Here is a 24,443-nt window from a genome sequence, read left to right as displayed (position 1 = left end):
GTCCAAAGAAAGAAATAAGCAGTCCTAAAACAATTAAAAAGACATACAAAGAATACCTAAAGGCACATACAAAGATTGATTCACAAGAAATTATAAAATGAATCAAGAAAAGCAAGACAAGGTGAGTGTGTTCTATAGATTTATAGTTGTGACACAAGAACCACTCAAGGCACACAAACACAAGACTCAAAAAGGAAATACATGGAAGAACAGCAAAGACACATATTAATATTGATATGAACCGAACAAACAAGACAAAGAAGCATAGGAACGAAATTACCAAGGAGACCTAGCTCTTGATACCAAATGATGGAAAACTTATTGGAGACCCGGATTGATGTTGAGTTCCCTTCAAGCTCCTCCCTAGATCTTGAACTCCTTGATTCTTCCTATGCTTGGTTAAGGTCTTCTATGGAGGAGGAGGCCTTAAGACCACCACGGTTGGTGGAGAGACACTCCCAAGAGGCGCCACTCCTTGAAGAAGAGATAAGCCCCTTCAATTCTCACCACACTCTTCTATGAAAGGGATAAGAGAATTGGATGCACTCAAAGAGGTTTAGGGACTTTTGGAAGAGAGAAATCTGAACTCTATTCAGAATATACAATCTCAATTACATCAAAAGTGTTTTACAATGAAGGAAAAACGAAAATATAGGAGTAGGAAGCTTGGAGAGCAAGCTAGTCTTAACCATGGTTCACTAGGAACCATGGTAAGGTCTAGCTAACCATCCATGGTCTAGAGGCTTGGAGAGCAAGCTACTCACTTAGCTTGCTTAGTAAGCAAGCTAAGGAGAAGCTTGTGCTTCAAGCTTCTAAGCTTGAGAAGAACCAAGCAATTTGGCCAAGTGTGAACACAAGTGTGAACACAAGTGTGAACACATCTAGGTGGGTGGCTCTTTGGAATTAATTTACTCCAACCGGTTTTGAAATTGTTAATTTGGTTTAGTTAGGTTCATCCAATGTGAATGGAACCTAGCTAAATCAAATCTATGAAAAATTAGGAGTAAAATGATTCCAATATGTAAATTTTAGCCTAGGACCACCTTTTGGCTAAATTGCTAGTAACACTCTCTAGCTTGCTAATGGCACTCTCTAGCTTGCTAATGCCACTCCCAATCCTACTACTAGAAAACTAAGAAAAGAATGTATTTCTAGGTTAGGTTAAATGGAGTCCAAGTGTCCAAGTAACCTACCCTAGAAACAATATACAATAGCTACTAAAAAGGAAATAAAGTGCCTCACAAATACAAAGGCAAAAATACACCTATACAAGTATCTACTATATACAAGGTACAAGAAAACAACTATACAAGTATGTACAATGGAAACTTAAGAGACTAATAAGAGGAACTATAATCAATGCTCATGATGAGCAAAGGTCTTTGAGCACCTCCTCTTTAGAAGTCTCCTCTAGCTTCCTAACCATGGACCTAATTAAAGGCCCAATGGTCTTCATGGGTGAGCCTTCTTGGATCATCCTTCACCTTTCTTGGTCTTACCTCTTCCAAATGGATCGTTGGGGATTAGATTTCCATCATATAAGGTATGTACAATAGAGACTATGAGACTAAAGAGAGAAACCATACTCAATGCTCATATAGAGCATAGGTCTAAGAAACACCTTCTCTGTAAAAGTCTCCTCTAGCCTTTTAACCATGGACCTAGTTAAAGTTCTAATGGTCTTCAAGTGAAGACTCTTTTTGGATGGTCCCCCATCATTACTTTTCTCCAAAATTTGTATCTTTTTTTTTGTTTTTTTCTTTTCTATGGATAGTTCTTTTGTAGGGTGACTCTTGGAAGAGTACTCTTATTCCTTGAGGTTCTTAGGGTGTAAAAAGGTAAAGGGTTCTTTCTTGTGAGAAGCTTTTCTCTTGATTTGTTGCTTTACCCTAGTGCAAAGTTGGACTATTTCATTTAAATCCCTATAGGGTAAAAGTTCAATCCTTTCTCTAATCTCAAGATTAAGTCCATTTTGGAACCTAGCAATGGTGGTTCTTTCTTCCTCTTTAATTCCTGCCCTCATCATATAAAGCACCATGTGTTGAGCTTAGGGGAGCCTGAACTTGATGAGATCAAGATTGTCTCTAAAGCTTAAAAGAGTTTTCATGATCACAAAAGCAAAGTCAAAGAAAGTGCTATGTAATAAGGATTAGTATATAAATTATTTTGAATGAGTTTATTTGTTGTGTGTGTTGTGTGCATAAGCTAAATCTATATCTAAACTGATTAGAGAGTGTATGATGATGAGTTAAAGGGACTAAAAAGTTATTTTGAGACTTAAAACGAAGTTTTGAAAACTAACTCAAAATAATCGATTATCATTAAATATAATCGATTATTCCAGCAACAGGCAAAATGGGATGCCTTGCTGTAATAATCGATTATTTGCAAAATAATCGATTATCCCAGGAATAACTCTCTGGAATAATTGATTATCCAGCAAAATAATCGATTATATTGTTCTTGGTTGGTTTCCAGAAAACCTGAAGAACAAAATAATCAATTATTCTTTAAAATAATCGATTATCTGGGTCTGAAATTTATATAAATAGTTTGAACTTTTTGAAACTTCAGACAAGAGTTAGAATTGAGAATCAAATTTAGAAAAGAATTTTTGTGGAGTCTTTGTGACCATCTTGGAGAGTTTTCTTTGTGAATCCAAGAAGAAAAACGTTTGTGAAAAACTTTGAGAAAGGATCATCATCATCATCACATTCTTGAAAGGGGAAGATTAAGATTTGCTTCTGGATTACAGGTGAATTCGTTCCTTAATTCTTTGTGAATACTTGTAAAATCTTGAGAAGGGTTTCTCAAGTGGTAAGGATTCTTGTAGTGGGTTTCTACAAGGGGTGCTTTCTTGGGGTCAAGAAAGTGGTTATCTTGAGTGTTGAAGTATATGCATGTGTGGTATGCTTGTAAACCTTCTTCATTAAGATAGTGGAACAAATCTTGATCAAGTTCTGATTGAGGACTGGATGTAGGTCACATGTGGAGTGGCTGAACCAGGATAAAAGACTTGTGCAATCTTCTTCTACCTTTATCTTTTACTTTGAGTAATATCTTGATTGTACATTAAAGAAGATGATTCTTGATTAGCATGTGTGTGTGAATATTGGTGGTTTAAACTGAATTAAAGCATTACATTTGAACCTCATTATTTTTATAATCAAGAAAGCATATAGAATTCATTCTTCTATAACAAGTCTTTAAAGAAGCTTCATTTGAAAATTCAGTCTTAGAAAAGTTTAAGTGAAATAAAGATCCTAAATACTCTGAAATTTTTAAAGGGTCATAGAATCCAATTCACCTCCCCTCTTGGATTGTGCCATTTTTTTTTCTAACAATTGGTATCTAGAGCAAGGTTCTTAAGAGTTATTCAAGATTTCAAAAATGGCCAATAACAACCTACCTTATGGTGAGGGTGTGTCTATTCATAGATCTTCTGTTTTCAATGGTGAAAACTATGTCTACTGGAAAATTAGGATGAGAATTTTCATTGAAGCTATTGATATTGCTGTATGGGATGCAATAGAAAATGGACCCTATATCCCTATGAAAAAAGATGGTGATGAGATTAAAGAAAAATATTAGAGTGAGTGGAGTGTTGAGGAAAAGAAAAGAGCCCAACATGACAAAAGAGCCAAAAACATCATTACATCTGCATTGTCTATTGATGAATTTTTTATAATATCACAATGCATATCTGCTAAAGAAATGTGGGATACTTTGCAAGTCACTCATGAAGGAACAAGTGATGTTAAGAGATCTAGAAAGCATACTCTCATAAGAGAATATGAGTTGTTTAGAATGCATAATGGTGAATCCATTTCTGACTTTCAAAAGAGATTTACACACTTGATAAATCACCTTGTTGACCTTGGCAAGAAATTTGAGAAAGAAGAGCTGAATTTGAAAGTGCTACAATGCTTGGACAGATCATGGTAAGCAAAGGTGACAGCTATAGAAGAATCAAAGGACTTGACCTCCTTGACACTTGCTACTCTCTTTGGGAAGCTAAGAGAGCATGAGAAAAAGCTACACATATTTGAAGAAAATGAACAGCAGGATAAGAAGGGCAAAGGAGTATCATTGAAGGCTTTGAAATCTTCCAAAGGAAAAGAGGTGTGTGAAGAATCAAGCTCCGATGATTCCGAAACTGAGAACTTCAATTTGCTGGTGAAGAAGTTCAGAAAATTCATAAGGAGAAAGAAAAATTTCCCCTACAAATTCAATAGAAAGACAAACAAGAAAGAGGAAGCAAGCACATCCTCCTTCAATTGCTTTGAATGTCGAAAACCGGGACACATGAAAGCTGAGTGTCCAAACCTCTTGAAGAAGCAACAAGAGGAGAAGAAAATCAAGAGAAATGGAAAAGGGAAGAGAGCCTACATTGCTTGGGAAGATAATGACTCAAGCACAACAAGTGATGAATCCGAATGTGAAGAGAACAATTTGTGTTTGATGGCTGGAACTGACCAAGACACAATTGTAAGTGACTCTGACCTTGAATCTAATCCGGACTATGACCAACTCCAAGAAGCTTTCATACAAATTCATAAGGAGGCTGTGAAATTAGATGCCTTGAATTCAAAGCTTAAAAACAAGTTGAAATGGTATGAAAATGCTTTAATTAAAGTTGAACAAGAGCTTGAGGATTTGAAACATGAGCATGAAAATCTTCAAACTATGTTTAACTTTAGTGAAGCTCATTGTGAAAACTCCAACTCCTCAAAAGATGTTTGTGAAAATTGCAAGACTTTTGAAAAAGAAAATGCTTATTTAAAATCCACTCTTGCAAAGTTCACAAATGGAAATGCAAATTTAAACATTCTTTTGGGAAAACAAAGAAACACTTTTGATAGGAGTGGACTTGGTTTTAATCAAAGCATGAACATGCCATTTAAGTCAAAGAAAGAGACTTTTAACAAAAACCAAGATTTCAGAAAATTTAAAAGCAATTTCTCAAGACAAATAACTTGTTTCTATTGTTGTAAAAGAGGTCACACAATAAGGAACTGTTACTCTAGGAAGTGTGGAGTTACAAATGGAGAAATGGTTTGGATTAAAAAAGGTCAAAGGCTGAGAACTAACCTACAAGGATCCTTCACATGGGTAAATAAATTTTTTCTCTAAATCTTTGTTGTAGGAATGCTTGAGGGCCAAGAACTTACTATGGAATCTTGATAGTGGCTGCTCAAGGCATATGACTGGGGATCCTTCAAAATTCTCAAGTCTGAAATTGAAGAATGAAGGGTATGTTACCTATGGTGACAACAACAAAGGGAGAATACTTGGTCATGGCAATGTTGGTAATTTCTCATCTCAAACATTGATTGAGAATGTATTGCTTGTTGATGGATTGAAACATAATTTGCTGAGTATAAGTCAACTAAGTGACAAAGGTTTTAAAATTGAATTTGATAATACATGTTGCTTGATATGTGATAAAAAGACTAAAGAAATCAGATTCATAGGAAAAAGAATTGATAACATATACATGCTTGACTTAGAATAATCAATAGCAATTTCAAACACTAAGTGCTTAATAACCCAAGAAGACAATATATGGCTTTGGCATAGGAGAGTTGTACATATTCATATGGATCATTTGAATAAACTGAGTAGGAAAGAATTAGTGGTTGGTTTACCTAAACTCAAGTTTAGTAAGGACAAACTATGTGATGCTTGTCAAAAGGGCAAGCAAGTGAAGGCTAGCTTTAAAAGCAAAAATCAGATTTCCACAACTAGACCTTTGCAATTAATTCACATGGATTTGTTTGGTCCTTCAAGAACCATGAGCTTAGGTGGAAACTACTATGGTTTAGTGATTGTTGATGACTACTTAAGATACACATGGGTTATGTTTCTTGCAAACAAAAATGATGCTTTTAATGCCTTTAGAAAATTTGCCAAGCTTGCTCAAAATGAAAAGTGTTCAAACATTACCTCTATAAGAAGTGACCAAGGAGGTGAATTTCAAAACATAATGTTTCAAAAATTCTGTGAGGAACATGATATAAACCATAATTTCTCAGCACCTAGGACACCTCAACAAAATGGGGTTGTTGAGAGGAAAAATAGGTCCTTAGAAGAACTTGCTAGGACAATGTTAAATAAAACAAAATTGCCAAAATATTTTTGGGCTAATGCTATTAACACAGCTTGTCATGTGTTAAACAAAGTTCTGATCCGGCCTATATTAAAGAAAACACCCTATGAAATCTACAATGGAAGGAAGCCTAACATTTCATATTTTAGAGTGTTTGGGTGTAAATGCTTTGTGCTGAACAATGGGAAAGAGCAACTTGGAAAATTTGATGCAAAGGCTGATGAGGCAATCTTTCTAGGATACTCTACAAATAGCAAAGCTTATAGAATTTATAATAAGAGAACTCTAGTTGTTGAAGAATTTGTCCATGTTGTATTTGATGAGACCATTAAACAAGAGACAAGGCAAACTGAAATTGAAGACTTTACTGATTTGCTTGATCAACCTCTATTGGAAAGTGAAACTAATAATAAGTGTAAAGAGAGTGAGTCACATGAAAACACAAAGGAAACAAGTGAACAATTGCCTAAGGAATGGAAAACTTCTAGGGACTTATCAATAGATAACATAATTGGAAATATTGGTAAGGGAGTCTCAACTAGGAGTGCCATCAAGAATATTTGTAATACTATGGCTTTTGTGTCACAAGTGGAACCTAAAAGTATTGATGAAGCACTAAAAGATGAACATTGGTTAATGGCCATGCAAGAGGAACTAAATCAGTTTGAAAGAAATGAAGTATGGGATTTAGTGCCATTACTAAAAGACTATCCAATTATAGGAACCAAGTGGGTTTTTAGAAATAAGCTTGATGAATCAGGGATAATTATAAGAAATAAGGCAAGACTAGTGGCTAAGGGGTATAATCAAGAAGAGGGAATTGACTATGATGAGACTTTTTCCCCTGTAGCAAGGATAGAAGCCATTAGATTACCTCTTGCTTATTCCTCTATAATGAATTTCAAGCTTTATCAAATGGATGTGAAAAGTGTTTTCCTCAATGGGTTGATACAAGAGGAAGTGTATGTTGAACAACCACCAGGCTTTGTGGACTTTAAGAATCCTAATCATGTGTACAAACTCAAAAAGGCACTCTATGGCTTGAAGCAAGGTCCAAGATCATGGTATGACAGGTTGAAAATTTTTTTGATTGAAAATGACTATGTAAGAGGGAAGGTGGATAATACATTGTTTGTCAAGAAGTTTAAAACTGATACAATGTATGTACAAATCTATGTGGATGATATTGTATTTGGATCTACAAATACCTCTCTATGCAAAGAATTTGCTAAAACCATGCAAGGAGAATTTGAAATGTCAATGATGGGGGACCTTACATTCTTTTTGGGGTTGCAAATCAAACAAATGAGTGATGGAATTTTCATAAGTCAAAGCAAGTATTGCAATGAACTTCTGAAAAATTTTGGTATGGAAGGGTGTAAGGAGGCTGCCACACCAATATCAAACAATTGCAATCTTGACTTAGATGAGAAAGGAATAATTGTTGATAGTTCAAATTATAGAGTTATCATTGGATCACTCTTATATTTGACAGCTAGTAGGCCTGATATAATGTTTGTTGTGTGCCTTTGTGCAAGGTTTCAGGCTAATCCAAAAGAATCTCACATGAAGAGTGTAAAGAGAATTCTAAAATATTTGAAAGGTACAACCAATGTAGGTTTGTGGTATCCAAAGGGAGTCTCACTAAGTCTGATAGGCTACTCAGATTCAGACTATACTGGGTGTGGACTAGATAGAAAAAGCACAAGTGGAACTTGTCACCTACTAGGTAGTGCACTTGTCTCATGGCATAGCAAAAAGCAAGCTTGTGTTGCTTTAAGTACAGTTGAGGCTGAGTATATTGCTGCTGGAAGTTGTTGTGCTCAAATTCTTTGGATGAAGCAACAATTAAGAGACTATGGAACTGAGTTAACTAAAATACCTCTGAGGTGTGACAACACAAGTGTAATAAATTTGACAAAAAACCCAATTTTGCACTCTAGGACAAAACATATTGAGATAAGACACCATTTTTTTAGAGATCATGTTCAAAGGAATGACTGTGTTGTAGAGTTCGTAGAGACTAGCAAGCAATTAGCTGACATTTTTACGAAACCTCTACCAAGGGAAAGATTCAACCAATTGAGAATTGAGTTAGGAATAATCCATGAATCATGCTTGAATTGAGAGTGATTTGATGACTGTGTGGAATGAGTATGAAATATTGAAGCATAAAAGAGAGTATTCAGGGAACAATTATACTTGGTGTAATTTGAAAGGTTAAATTTCTGAGAAGCAGAACTTCTCTAGAATAATCGATTATTTTAGAATATAATCGATTATTCTAAGTAAACCCATAATAATAATCGATTATTTGGGTAATAATCGATTATCTGGGAGTGTAGACCCCTAAAATTGTCCGGGTCGGAAATAAGACTCGAAGACTCTCGAAGATCAAAGGAAAGTCAGCCAAAGGGACTCTTAGAAGATTGTGGGATGACAATCTGTAGGTTTAGAGGTCTTAGAGTAGCAAAAAATAAAAAAGTGGAGGGAATGAAGCCCAATACGGCCTCCTAAAAGTTCAGTACGGCCGTATTGAACATTTTAAACTACAATACGGCCGCACTGAACTCAATACGGCCGTATTGAAGTTTCTGAACTTCAATACGGCTGCACTGAACTCAATACGGCTGCACTGAACTTCAATACGGCTGCACTGAACTCAATACGGCCGTATTGAGGTTTTTTGAACTTCAATACGGCCGTACTGAATTCAATACGGCCGTATTGTAGTTCAAAACTTCAATACGGAGCGTATTGACCCCCAGAGGCCGTATTGCGCCTCATCCCTATAAATATGACGTCAATTGGACGTCATTCTACACTTTCACACCGAGTTTTAACCCTCTTCTTGAGTATTCTGGGTTTTTTTGAGCAGTGCTCTGCCTAGAAATCACTCGGAGAGTTGATCCGACAAAGTTCTCGAGTTCTGAGCTTTTTGCTTGAGTCTCGAACTGAGTCGAAGGGAAATCCTCCGGATTTCCATAGTTAAAATTTTCTAGGAGGGAGCGAGTGGGCTTGTAGAGCGAGGGAACGCCAAAAAGCTTCCCAGTTTTACTTGAATATAAAAGCACGCTTCAAAGGTTTCTTCTTAAGACCTTCCTTTTACTGCTTTCTGTGTGTATATTTAACTGTCATCATGCAGATAGTTAAGTTATAATTGTTTAGAATAAATAGGGGTAATTTAGTAATTTCGCACTATTATTTTTAGAAATAATCTGTCATAGGGAACCCGAAAGGGGCGCTGTGGGGTGCTAACACCTTCCCCACGCGTAACCGACTCCCTTACCCGACTCTGGTTGTCATGGCCGAAGTCGATTTTTGAATCGATTGCCTTAAACTTCTTTTTCCAATGTTTTGAGTAAAACATTGGTGGCGACTCCATGAACCCTTCCTTTTTATGAAAACCGCTAATCCATGGAGGGTCCCGCTTGGGATTAACATGGATTGGTGAGCCTTTTAATAAAATTGCTCGTTTGACAAGGTCTCAGTTTGAGAATAAGTCATTCTAGCAATCCATATTTTTAAACAAATAAAAGAGTCCAACCATCCTTCGCGAATGCCGAAAGCCCGTTTCGGGCCGGTGGCGACAGATGGCGACTCCGCTGGGGAAGCCTCGAGAGTCAGTCCCATTTAGTGACAGATTATTTTTAAATAATAGTTTAAAATTACTTTATTACCCCTCACTTGTATGATAAAATGTTTTATCTATGTGGCTTTTAATAACTGTTGTATGTTTAAATTCTCGCAATTGTTTGAAATATAAATTGCACACAAACCTTTGCACACAACAGTTCCCTCTATACCCGGGGGCATGAGTGGTAAGCCATAGGGAGTGGATGTTAGTACGGCCGGTTGTCGAATGGGTCTATAGGTGCCCGTAGACCGTTGTCGGAAAGCATCACTCAAGGTGATAACCATGAACTCGAGTCTGACAGTGCGTTGGAGCTTTCCATCAGCTTACGACGAGAGGAATTGGGTCCCTATAATGGGGGCACCTTGGGGGCCTCAGACCGGTGAGAACAGTTAGAACCACCTTGAATATGCACTTTTCTGCAGGATACCCCTACCTCGTGATTCGCTCGTGACTGTTCGTGGATGAGTGAATTGTTTGTGTAAATGCTTATGTGCAATTGTTTGTGCATTAATAAATAACCTCGTGATAAGGTCTAAGAATAATCCCCATGCATGAAAAAACCATGACATGAGAGGAAAAACCATGTGCGAAAATATAATAAAAGTGAGGAGCATGTACATCATTACCAATAAGTTATCATGCATCCTCATAAACCATGCATTTTTAGGTTCACCAATACCTCTTGACATGAGTAAAAGAGACCCATAATTATCGAGTTTCTCCGTTGGGGAGGGATCATAAGTCAAGGAGGGTGGTAACACTCTGTTTTAAAAAGGCAGCGCCTTAAAAATGGAGGGTTATCAAGCTCATGTCAAGAGCGTATTCATTCCATAAAATAAATTGATTAAGCATTCATTTTAGAAAGTGGCTGGTCATCTCTCTGTCCTCACACGCGCGCAGAAAATCAAGAAGATGGAAGCGCTGGAGGACCAAAATAAGAAGCTTACAGCCGAGCTCTCACAGCTCAAGGAGCAAATGGCGCAAATGATGGAACTCATGCGTCACCACAACATACACGGGGCTGAGCACAGTGACCATGAGTCCCATCATGTTGGAGGAAAAGTGGAACAAGAGCTGAAAAGTGGGAAGCTAGCTAAACCTTCCCAATCATTTAAAGCTAAGAAGACCTTTGGGAAGAAGAAGGAGAGAGGAGTCAGCGCCATAACCATTTCCTCGTCTTCCTCCACTTCGAAGTCAGGAAAGTCGCAATACAACTCTGTGAAGAAGTTTGATAAACTTCCGATCACATATAGCGACCTCCTGCCGAAGCTAGTGGAAGCACGTCTCCTAGCTTACGTTCCACTAAAGAAGATTGATCCACCTCATCCCTATTGGTACAAACCGCAAGACAAATGTCTATACCATTCGGGGGCATCGGGGCATTCAACGGAGAACTGTAGAGCTCTCAAATATAAGGTCCAAAACCTTATCGATGCTGGGTGGATCACTTTTGATTCAACAGCGCCCGACGTGAGCAAGAATCCTCGGCCAAAGCAGGATTAGAGAGAAGAACAAGCCACGATAGGGCCCCTCCTTAATTTTCTTTTTCTTTTTGGGACTCATGATCAGTACCCGAGATCATGAGGACCTTTCATATAAATAAGGGTTTTGTACATTTTACATATATCAATAAAGAGACATTTTTCACACATTATTCTCTCATTTAGTTCTTTTCTCTCTCTCTCTTATTAACATTAATAAATTCTAAACCTAAACAGAACCAATAAAATAATTATGTCTGTAATTGTTCGCTCTGACCGGGATCCGAAAGTGAATGGGTTGAGTTGGACAGTGATGAGGAGACCATCTCTCCGGATCTGCAAAGACTGCCAGATCAAGAAGCTCGTCTACTCCGACCGTGTCAAGAGAAATTGGAGACTGTGAATTTGGGGCATGGCCGAGAGATATAAGAGGTCAACATTGGGACCCATATCAGTGATGAAATAAGGATACATGTTTCCGCTATGATTATAATAAAATCATTCTTCATTGCTTCTTTTCTTGCTTATAATAAAATTCTAAACCACATTATTTTTAACCCTGTTTGAATAAACATGAATGAGGTTAAAATCATCTTAATAATAATAAACCCACATCATTTTTATGTGGAGGTGTGTGTGACAACTTGGAGCACCTTCCCTTGGCCTTGACAAGTGCCATCATGGGTAAAAAGAAATCTTTCAAAATAAAAGAAGCTCGGCAGGAAACTCAAAAAGGGGACTGCGCAAAAATACGAGCAAAAGACCCGCTAGGAATCCCACGAAAGGGTGACCTAGGCAAAAGTTAGGGTTACAAAAATAAACAAAAACAAAGGTCCGCTAAAACGCCACAAAAGGGTGTTTTAGGCAAAAATAAGGACAATCAAAAAACAAAAATAAATCCATGATGGTACCATGAACCGAATTCAAAAAGAAAGGTTCAAGGGAAGCTATCCAAGTTGTCGAATCACAACACGACTTTTTAACTTCATAAGTGTTTAATCAAACAAGCCTAAACACATAAGCCTACCTTGGCCATCCATTCTTACAAAAACCATTTTTGAAAAATAAATCCCCTCTAAAACACAAACTTCAGAACAAAAAATATCTTTCCTTTCTTTTCTCTCTTGTCCCAAATAATTTTAGAATAATCTAGTGGAAGCATGGAGAAATAAATCATCACTGATAATGGATCTAATCTGAACAACAAAATGGTGGAAGAACTGTGCCAAGAATTCGAGATCCAACACCATAATTCTTCCCCATATCGGCCAAAGATGAATGGGGCAGTCGAGGCAACCAATAAGAACATCAAGAAAATAGTGCAAAAGATGGTTGTCTCATTTAAAGACTGGCACGAGATGTTACCCTTCGCTCTTCGTGGTTATATGACTTCTGTACGCACATCTACAGGAGCTACTCCATTCTCCCTCGTCTATGGGATGGAGGCAGTTCTACCCGTCGAAGTCGAAATACCTTCCCTAAGGGTAATCATGGAAGCAAAACTTTCCGAAGCAGAATGGGTTCAAAGCCGGTATGACCAGTTGAACCTCATTGAAGAAAAACGGCTGAACGCCATATGCCATGGTCAAGCCTATCAGAGGAAGACCAAAAAGGCTTTTGACAAGAAAGTCCACCCTCGAGTCTACCATGAGGGAGAGTTGGTAATGAAGAAATTGCTACCAACTCGAAAGGACAAAACCGGAAAGTGGGCCCCAAATCACGGAAGACCATACTTGGTAAAACGAGCCTTCTCAGGAGGAGCATTGATCCTCACAGACATGGATGGAGAAGAACTTCGATACCCAGTCAACGCTGACGTGGTAAAGAAGTACTACACTTGAAGACGTTGCTTGCATAGGCCCGCTAGGATGAAAACCCAAAAAGGGCGTCCTAGGCAAAAGTTAGGGCAAAATAAAAAGCCCGCCAGTACAAGGGTACTAGGCAAAACAAAGGTGAATTTATCCCCGCTAGGATACGTCCTAGGCAAAAATTAGGGGCAAAAGAATAAGATACAAAAACAAAGCAAGCAACGATCACTTGAATCGAAAACCGAAAGGCGGTTCAAGTGATTATCTTCTAGAAGCAAGCGTCTTGCAGCATCTACACTCCTGGCTCAGGCATCTCACCCGAAGCAACTAGGGGAATGTAAAGAGCAACAATTACAGATATAATTGTTAAGCCCAATGTATATAGCCTACCCTGGCTAGCCATTCTTCAGAAATTTCCTTCGGTATATCTTTCTGTAAAAACACTTGTGAATATCAATAAAATATCTATTCATTTTCTCTTCTCTCTTGACCATGTGATTATGCCTCTAAAATTGGTATTTCATAAAAATTGTACGAAATTCCTTTAATAATCAGTCAATAAAGAAAATTGGAGGGGTTCCTATAAAATCCATAATCTCCTGCATAAAAGGCTCACAAAAATATTCCCTCACGTCGATGACAGAAATTCCTCCAAGAAAAGGAGGATAGGGAGAGCCATTCATTTTTCTAAAAACATTAAATAATCAAACTTGCATTTTTGCATCACACACACATTAGTTGCACATTCAAAGACCTTATCATGAGGCAATTGCATAAAATAGAAAAATAGAAAAATTGCTTGTGTATGACAACAGTCAACAGAAAAGGCCAAAAAACGACAAAAAGGCAAAAATACAGAAAAAGCCAAAAAACGACAAAAAAGGCAAAAATATAGGAAAAGCCCAAAAACGACAAAAAAGACAAAAAATTTAGAAAATCAATCGCATCGTACAGAATAATTGAGCCTGGAGAGGCTTGCCAAAATAATACTCGTACAGAATAACTGAGCCTGGAGAGGCTTGCCGAAATAATACTCCCACAGAATAATTGAGCCTGGAGAGGCTTGCCAAAATAATACTCGTACAGAATAATTGAGCCTGGAGAGGCTTGCCGAAACAATACTCCCACAGAATAACTGAGCCTGGAGAGGCTCGCCGAAATAATACTCAACAAATTGTACAGAATAATTGAGCCTGGAGAGGCTCGCCGAAATAATACTCCCCAGAGGTATCTCAGCTTCCACTCACGGGCCAAATTCCCCAGTGAAAGCTATCAAACCAAGATCAGCAAGATTCCCCAAGGAGGGTTTGATCGTCTAAACAGAATATCCAAGTCGAAAGGACTTAAACTTCCTCAGTGGAAGGTAGCTTTCCAACTCAAGTGATGAGTGAAGCTAAGCCTGAAGAGGCTTTCTAAATAATACTCTGGGATACATAAGATCTTCAAACCCCATTCGCCTACTCAGAGGCACCCCTTCAAAAAGCAAAAAAAATCAAAAACATCAATAAACCATTCCCCAAATGGAAATCGGCTCTCAGCCAAACATCAAGCATCAAGATGATCTGCCTAACAGAAGAGGCTAATCACAATCAATGACAAAATCCCCCAGCGGATAATAGCCTACACAGAGGCAACAAAATCAGAAAAACAAAAAGAGTCACCCGAATAAGGATAACCGGGATACTCCACCAACGTCGAAAGGACGTCAGCTAATCATAAGGCATCGCTCACATCAGAAAGAGCATCTATGTGTCTGCATCCCCAAGGAATCATAAATTCCCCAGTGGGCACCAACTACGCAATGGAAAGTTGGGACACAAGAACCTATGAGTAACTGCACATCCCCTAGACGGATCCCTGCGTTATCCAGCCCTCAGTGGCACAAAAATCAAAAACAATCGTCGAAGCAGCATCGTGGACTGTGGAGACAAAATCATCACAAATCCCTGGAGAGGGCAAACTCACGCTACCCCGAGGTTGTCAAGAACACGGAGGTATGCAACTGCCAGTGTCGTCAAGAACACCCTGGTATAGCCTGGAGAGGCGGTACTCGGCTACCCCGAGGTTGTCAAGAACACGGAGGTATGCAACTACCACGACGTTGTCAAGAACACGTTGGTATAGCCTGGAGAGGCGGTACTCGGCTACCCCGAGGTTGTCAAGAACACGGAGGTATGCAACTACCACGAGGTTGTCAAGAACACGTTGGTATAGCCTGGAGAGGCGGTACTCGGCTACCCCGAGGTTGTCAAGAACACGGAGGTATGAAACTACCACAAGGTTGTCAAGAACACGTTGGTATAGCCTGGAGAGGCGGTACTCAGCTACCCCGAGGTTGTCAAGAACACGGAGGTATGCAACTACCACGAGGTTGTCAAGAACACGTTGGTATAGCCTGGAGAGGCGGTACTCGGCTACCCCGAGGTTGTCAAGAACACAGAGGTATGCAACTACCACGAGGTTGTCAAGAACACGTTGGTATAGCCTGGAGAGGCGGTACTCGGCTACCCCGAGGTTGTCAAGAACACGGAGGTATGCAACTACCACGAGGTTGTCAAGAACACGTTGGTATAGCCTGGAGAGGCGGTACTCAGCTACCCCGAGGTTGTCAAGATCACGGAGGTATGCATGAGCCTGGAGAGGCGACGACTAATACTCACCCTGGAGAGGGCAAACTCAACCTGGAGAGGCTACTCAACAATTTTCCCACCTGAAGACACTACAAGTCGGAAGGATGGCCTTATTCCCCGGACAATTGGGTCAACTCCTTTACTTATCAACCGGTACACTAAAAGGCCGTTTGACTAAGTAAAGGGGGGCAGCTGTAGACCCCTAAAATTGTCCGGGTCGGAAATAAGACTCGAAGACTCTCGAAGATCAAAGGAAAGTCAGCCAAAGGGACTCTTAGAAGACCGTGGGATGACAATCTGTAGGTTTAGAGGTCTTAGAGTAGCAAAAAATAAGAAAGTGGAGGGAATGAAGCCCAATACGGCCTCCTAAAAGTTCAGTACGGCCGTATTGAACATTTTAAACTACAATACGGCCGCACTGAACTCAATACGGCCGTATTGAAGTTTCTGAACTTCAATACGGCTGCACTGAACTCAATACGGCCGTATTGAGGTTTTTTGAACTTCAATACGGCCGTACTGAATTCAATACGGCCGTATTGTAGTTCAAAACTTCAATACGGACCGTATTGACCCCCAGAGGCCGTATTGCGCCTCATCCCTATAAATATGACGTCAATTGGACGTCATTCTACACTTTCACACCGAGTTTTAACCCTCTTCTTGAGTATTCTGGGTTTTTTTGAGCAGTGTTCTGCCTAGAAATCACTCGGAGAGTTGATCCGACAAAGTTCTCGAGTTCTGAGATTTTTGCTTGAGTCTCGAACTGAGTCGAAGGGAAATCCTCCGGATTTCCATAGTTAAAATTTTCTAGGAGGGAGCGAGTGGGCTTGTAGAGCGAGGGAACGCCAAAAAGCTTCCCAGTTTTACTTGAATATAAAAGCACGCTTCAAAGGTTTCTTCTTAAGACCTTCCTTTTACTGCTTTCTGTGTGTATATTTAACTGTCATCATGTAGATAGTTAAGTTATAATTGTTTAGAATAAATAGGGGTAATTTAGTAATTTCGCACTATTATTTTTAGAAATAATCTGTCATAGGGAACCCGAAAGGGGCGCTGTCGGGTGCTAACACCTTCCCCACGCGTAACCGACTCCCTTACCCGACTCTGGTTGTCATGGCCGAAGTCAATTTTTGAATCGATTTCCTTAAACTTCTTTTTCCAATGTTTTGAGTAAAACATTGGTGGCGACTCCATGAACCCTTCCTTTTTAAGAAAACCGCTAATCCATGGAGGGTCCCGCTTGGGATTAACATGGATTGGTGAGCCTTTTAATAAAATTGCTCGTTTGACAAGGTCTCAGTTTGAGAATAAGTCATTCTAGCAATCCATATTTTTAAACAAATAAAAGAGTCCAACCATCCTTCGCGAATGCCGAAAGCCCGTTTCGGGCCGGTGGCGACAGGGAGATGAAGAATTCAAAGAGCCACTGGAATAATCGATTGTTTGGGGAATAATCGATTATTTGGTAAGAAGAATCTAAAGAGTCACTGTTATAATCGATTATCTAGGGAAATAATCGATTATCTGGTATGAAGAATCTCAAGAGACTCTGGAATAATCGATTATCTAGGGAAATAATCGATTATCTGGGCAGAGTGAGGAGAAACAACCCTCTGGAATAATCGATTATTCCAAAAATAATCGATTATTCATAGCAGATAGTGTTTTCAAAGGGGATTTTACTGATGCAAATAATCAATTATCTGGGCGACTTTTGATATTTCTGAAGTATTTGAACGGTTATATACGTGTCAATCCCTTAAAACCACCCATTACTCTTAAAACCTCTCCCACTCATAAGGTGCTAGGGCAAAACCTCTCAAAACCTCTCTTTCTCTCATTTTCTCACATTCTCTCAAACCCACAAACCCTAACCCTCTCAACTCTCTCATTCTCTTCTTCTCCACCAAGACCCACTCATGGCATCTTCATCAAAGAGACCCAAGAAGCTTGAAGTGAGGGGGAGCAAGTGTCCTCTACCCTCAGGGCAACTGATTTCAAAATGGTTCCCGGATGAGAAGACTCAAGAGTATTATTTTGAATGGTATGCGGGGCGGAGAATCATTCCTCCTAAGACCCTTAAGCTAGAGTGGTTTAAAAATGAAGGTTTTAGTTTCCCAACCCTGCTAGAGCACCAAGAACTCGAGAAGTTTTTGAAAATGGAGGGACCATATTACCCTGAGCTGATCAGGTTATTCCTTTGCTTTGCTACAGGCAATAAGGGTATCATGCAATCAGTGGTGAAGGGGAAAATGATTAAGCTGGATGGGCCAACATTGAAGGCTGCTGCGGGGCTGAGCGGCACGGGACGTGAAAAACCCCAACCCTTCAATTTTGGGGATTTTGAGGAGCTGACGACCTTCCGGGATTGTTAGAGGAATCTGGTGAATACCAACTATGACAAGTTTCTGGCGGGAGGTATGAAAAAGAATTCCCGTTTAATCTCTTTTATCATTGCTTGGATGTTGAAACCTCGTTTGCATAATCATGCTCAAATGTCAAGAGATGACATTTTACTTATGCATGTGATTAAAAAGAAAATCAAGATTGATTGGGTATCAGTCGTTAATGATTGTATGTGGAAAGAAAGACGTAAGGAAGATGGACCGATTCCGTATGCTCTGTTGCTGTCAAAAAATTTTGAGAATGCAGGTGTGGACTTCACAGGGGAAAGGAAAATTGTTCTCCATGCTTCGAATAAGATTGAAAAATCTTCCTTGAATCACATGGGGATGCTTAAACAGGAAGATAAATGGGTGTTTAAAGGAGATGTACCCCCAACCCCTGAGCCAGTGATAGATGAAGACGGTGTTCCGTCACATGATGAGGATCAACCACCACAGGTGGAAGCTGAATCTGGCAGGGAGCTAGAAGCGGAGACTAAACCATTCTCACCTTTTGAGAAAATCATGCTAAATAAACTTGATGCGGTGATGGAAATGTCTCGAAGGCATGAGTCTTTATTTTCTGGTATTCTTGATAGGTTTGATGATCTTGATCATGAGGTGAAGCTACTCAAGACTCACCTAGGCATACCTGAAGATGAAGAATGATTTGTGTTCTGTTTTGTTTATTAGTTTAATTAGGACTTTTAAATTCTGTTTTTGAACTATCATTTCAATTTGGTTGTAATATTTTTAATTCTAGAACAATTTACTTGTTTTAATCTGTTGAACAATTAAGTTTCTGATGAAATTTGAAGTTTATTTTGCTGATACGTTGATTTGAATGAGGTACCAAGTGCTGATTTGGTTGGCTGGTGTACTAATGCTCTGGTTTTGAGCATTTGTATTAATGCTCTGTTTTTAACTTTGATATTGTGATGTTTTTAATGAGCCAAGTCATGGTTGATTGCTGATTAAAATGCTTTGTTTTGTGTATGGATGATTGCTGGTATAATGTCCTGTTTTTCTTGATGTTTTTGGGTTGTAAAATTCTGAGTTGTGATTTGTAACTTGTACTCTTTGACTGGTCAAATACTTGTTGCTAATCAAATAATTCTGGCTGAGATGTTGTTGTTCACAAAGTTTTGATCTAATACCTATAATGTGTTAAATTTGCTTTGGTATGATTCTAAGCACTTAAGGACTATGCATATGGCTGGTGTGACCAGTTATGGCTTGATTTGTTTTTGATAATGCCAAAGGGGGACAAAGGTTGTTGTGTGTATATGGTTGTCGTTTTGCAGGTATTGTGCTTGTGTTTGTATGATTTTGCAGGTTTTGTATGTTGAAAGTGAAAGTGATGGAATAACACTAAGGCCGAGAAGACCAAGGGGTGATATACTAAAGGAGGCAAGAGGAATGGGATAGTGAGGCCATTTTTGGACCTTAGCTCCTAAGTTTTTTTTAGCATTTATTTTATTTTCTATTTTTACCCTTGTATTTTGGGGTATTTTAGTCATAGAATTTATTTTCTTGTATTTCCAATTTTACCCTTGTATTTTGGGGTGTTTAGGACTTAGAATTTATTTTCTTTTGTATTTCCCATTTTACCCTTGTATTATGGGGTGTTCTAGATGATTAGGGTTTTAATTTTGGGCTAGGGTTTAACATTAGGAGGTGACGCATTTTTTTGGTGACCTTGGACCTATTTTTGGTGTTAGAAAGGCTTAGGCCCAAGTGGAGGGCAAAGGTTGCATGGTCTTATCATGTACCTAGATATAGTCAATCTAAACCCATAGATTCCATCCTTGGCCACCAAGTTGCATCTAGGGTTCATTTGCATTTCATTTGGAATGCATTTGCCTACTCCAAATGCAACCCTAGATGCCTCCCCTCCTATAAATACCCAACACCCCACCACTTGTAAATACTTTGGAATATATGAATTTGAGTGAGCATTTTTGCCTCAAATCCTCTCCTTAGTCACTAGGTCTACACGGCCTACCTCTCCTATCTACTCCCTAGAGTGAGTTTAGGGTTCCCTTGAGTGGCCTTCATCCCCACTTGATGAAGAGAGCCAACTAGAACACCTAAAAACACCATCCTCCATTTATCTCTCATATTCGCCCAAATCAATCCATTTACGCCCACCTTCCTTTTTTTGTCTCACCCTTGAAGGAACATCCACCCTTAAGGTCATCATTTTGGCCTTAGCAAGGAGATTCTTCCCACCTTGGACGTCCATCATCAACCCCTTGGTGGAAGGAGTCAATCAGAAAGCACAATGGTTGAAGCATGGCTGGGTTTGTCATGTTTTGAGTCATGGTTTGTCATCATCAAAAAGTGGGAGATTGTTGAGCTTAGGGGAGCCTGAACTTGATGAGATCAAGATTGTCTGTGAAGCTTAAAAGAGTTTGATGATCACAAAATGTGTGTCAAGGACAACAACAAACAACAACAACTTAGAAGACAAAAACAAAGTCAAAGAAATTGCTATGTAATAAGGATTAGTATATAAATTGTTTTGAATGAGTTTATTTGTTGTGTGTGCTGTGTGCATAAGCTAAATCTATATCTAAACTGATTAGAGAGTGTATGATGATGAGTTAAAGGGACTAAAAAGTTATTTTGAGACTTAAAACGAAGTTTTGAAAACTAACTCAAAATAATCGATTATTATTAAATATAATCGATTATTCCAGCAACAGGAAAAATGGGATGCCTTGCTGCAATAATCAATTATTTGCAAAATAATCGATTATCCCAGGAATAACTCTCTGGAATAATCGATTATCCAGCAAAATAATCGATTATATTGTTCTTGGTTGGTTTCCAGAAAACCTGAAGAACAAAATAATCGATTATTCTTTAAAATAATCGATTATCTGGGTCTGAAATTTATATAAATAGTTTGAACTTTTTGAAACTTCAGACAAGAGTTAGAATTGAGAATCAAATTTAGAAAAGCGTTTTTGTGGAGTCTTTGTGACCATCTTGGAGAGTTTTCTTTGTGAATCCAAGAAGAAAAACGTTTGTGAAAAACTTTGAGAAAGGATCATCATCATCATCACATTCTTGAAAGGGGAAGACTAAGATTTGCTTTTGAATTACAGGTGAATTCGTTCCTTAATTCTTTGTGAATACTTGTAAAATCTTGAGAAGGGTTTCTCAAGTGGTAAGGATTCTTGTAGTGGGTTTCTACAAGGGGTGCTTTCTTGGGGTCAAGAAAGTGGTTATCTTGAGTGTTGAAGTATATGCATGTGTGGTATGCTTGTAAACCTTCTTCATTAAGATAGTGGAACAAATCTTGATCAGGTTCTGATTGAGGACTGGATGTAGGTCACATGTGGAGTGGCTAAACCAGAATAAAAGACTTGTGCAATCTTCTTCTACCTTTATCTTTTACTTTGAGTAATATCTTGATTGTACATTAAAGAAGATGATTCTTGATTAGCATGTGTGTGTGAATATTGGTGGTTTAAACTGAATTAAAGCATTACATTTGAACCTCATTATTTTTGTAATCAAGAAAGCATATAAAATTCATTCTTCTATAACAAGTCTTTAGAGAAGCTTTATTTGAAAATTCAATCTTAGAAAAGTTTAAGTGAAATAAAGATCCTAAATACTCTGAAATTTTTAAAGGGTCATAGAATCCAATTCACCCTCCCTCTTGGATTGTGCCATTCTTTTCTAACACCATGGTTTTTCTATACTTTTCTGCACTAAGACTTTTTAGTTGGAGTCTTTGGAACTTGTCCATTAACCCCTACCATAGCATAAAGGTATATGACTTCTCCTTAAGACACTCTTAAGCTCATTGCAATATTGAATTAAAGGGTTATGTCTAAATTTTTTCTCTCTTTCTAAGGAGGTCTACCAATACATGGCTTACCCTTGTAAGCCCAAGATTGTCATGTAAACCTTTTTTCTCTTCACTCACTTTGTAACAAGTGAATAGTTGTTCCACCTTAATCTCTCAATCTAGATATTCTTTTACAATGTATCTTCCATAGAAGTTGGGAAGGTTTACTTTAAGTTCTCTATGTTCACGCCTAGGCCTTTCTTTCCTAGGGAGTCTTTGATAATAATCATCATAGTGATGACTACCATAGAATCCTTCGCTTTGAGTAATGTGAGTGAAAGTAGGTTGGCTCTTGAGATTTTCAACCCATTTACCTTTAGTTAACCTAGAAGGTCCCTCACCACTTTTATCTTTCGATTTGCTAGAGTCACCTTTCACCACAAGTTTTGCCAATAACTTTATTATGGCTTCAATATTTTTTTCATTTTCCTCCCTTTTTATCCTAATATATTCTTTTAGTTCCCTAAGTTCTTCCTTAGTAATTTTCCTACTACTATGGAAATTTTGACCACGCACACTACTATAATAAGGATGATTAATCATTTTTGTTCAAAAAATTTTTCACAAAGCTTTGAAAGTAATTCAAAAAATGAAGTGATAAAAGATTTTCACAAAGGAAAATTCAAGTGTATGAGTGTACGAAACCCCTAGTAGGCAAGAATATAACCTTCTAAACATATTGGATAAGGAAAAAAATTCCCCTAAACAAGTATACTAACAAAAAAGCAAGTAAAGGAAAACAATCAAAGCATATACTAGTCATTTTTCCCTAGGGTAAAAGTCTAAGTGAAACTTGGAGCCCCTTAGAACACTTTCACAAATACTAAAAGAATTATGAAAGCTAATAAACTATACATATCCCTAGTGGAAGCCTAAGTGATACTTGGAGCCCCTTAGGATACTTCCATAAGCACTAATGTTTAAGTGATGGAAAACCCTTTGGAGAGACTAGATTGATGTAGTTCTCCTCCAAGTCTTTTTTGATCGGATCTTTCCTCCTTGGTCTTCTCCTAGCTTTTCCAATAGGCTCCAATTATGTTAGAAGCCATCATCCAACACATATAAAGTGGTAGAAACCCCCTTGGTTGACGCCACACTTTAGGAGTGATAAGTCACTTCAAATCTCACCATGCTCAAGAGAGGATAAAAGAAACAGAACAAGTTTCAAGGAAGAAACAAGCTTTGAGATAGAGAATTAGAGAAAATTTAATCTAATTCACATAAACTCCAAAGTTATTTTGGCCATTACATGTATTTCTACATATAAAAGTTTGGTTGGTTTATGTTACAAGCTAGAATAACCATGCTCAAGTGGAACCATGGTTATTTATCTTCTACTTAAGCTAACCAACTCTAGTTACCTTCTTAGAAGCTTATGGAGTAAGCTAAGCTAATCTAGTTTATAAATAATCTAGGTTAGCTTAAGTTAACTCTTTATCTAACCTAATGATTACTTTTAACTAGTTTGTTGAGATGTCACTTTCAAGGCCATGTGACTAATTTTAACAAGCTTGGATGGCTTCCTCACCAAGCTTGGATGTCCAAACCACTTGCTTAGGCAAGTGAATGTCCAATCTTGGTGGATTTGAAGTTTGTTTAGGCCATCCAAGCCCAAATAAGTCTATAGTCTAGTTTAGTTACATCTCCTCTACACTACTAATTACACCTTTAAAGAAAAATACAAGGATAAAAATTCCTATACTAATTGACCCAAAATACATGGTCAAAAATATCCTATACAATCACTAATAAGAAGAAAAAATGTAAAATAATCAATAGGAGTTATTAAGGTAAGATAGCCCTCCAAATATAGGGTACCCTACAAAATAAGGGTAAATGGCCCACAATTCTTGCAACCATCTTTATCATCCTTCACCTTTCTTGGTTTTATCTCTTCTGAAGGAATCCTTGAGAAGTAGGTTTCCAGCACCCCCTCCATCTTAAAAAGGATTTTTCCTCAAATCAAGTGGTTCTTCTACATAAATAGCATCATCTACAAGAAAAACATGAGGCAAACCATTAGATATGATATATTCATATAATATGTGTAGAAAGTGAACCATATGAGGAATTCCTTCTATAGTCCTAACAAGGGTCCCTAAACTAGGAAGGATAAACTCTCTAAAAATAAGGATAGGATCCTCACTACTATGTAATCTATATGTAAAACTAAATCCTAAAAATGAAAAGGTACTAAAACTATAACAAACTAAGGAAGTACTCCTATATGTTAAGATATCTTGTTTGAGGTACCGTACGTAGTAACCTAGGTGCCTATAAGAAAACATAGTGAACATAACAAGGAAACTATCTAGCAACCTTTGATAATATTATTTGTTAGATACACAATGGAAAGGGCGTAATGAAGAGTCTAGAAGGTAAGTAGTCAATTTAAATTCAAAGAAGTTTGAACTTCCATTAAGATAAAAAATAAAAAATAAGACACCATAAGATGTATCTAATAAACAATATAAACCAAAGGTTAGGTGCTTTATTAGAACAACTAGAATAGAAAGAATCCTAAAC

The sequence above is a fragment of the Cajanus cajan genome, chromosome 3, assembly GCF_000230855.2.
Source record: "Cajanus cajan strain Asha chromosome 3, NIPB_CcT2T_4, whole genome shotgun sequence".
Taxonomy (NCBI): domain Eukaryota; kingdom Viridiplantae; phylum Streptophyta; class Magnoliopsida; order Fabales; family Fabaceae; genus Cajanus; species Cajanus cajan.
This window is presented reverse-complemented; position numbering follows the sequence as displayed.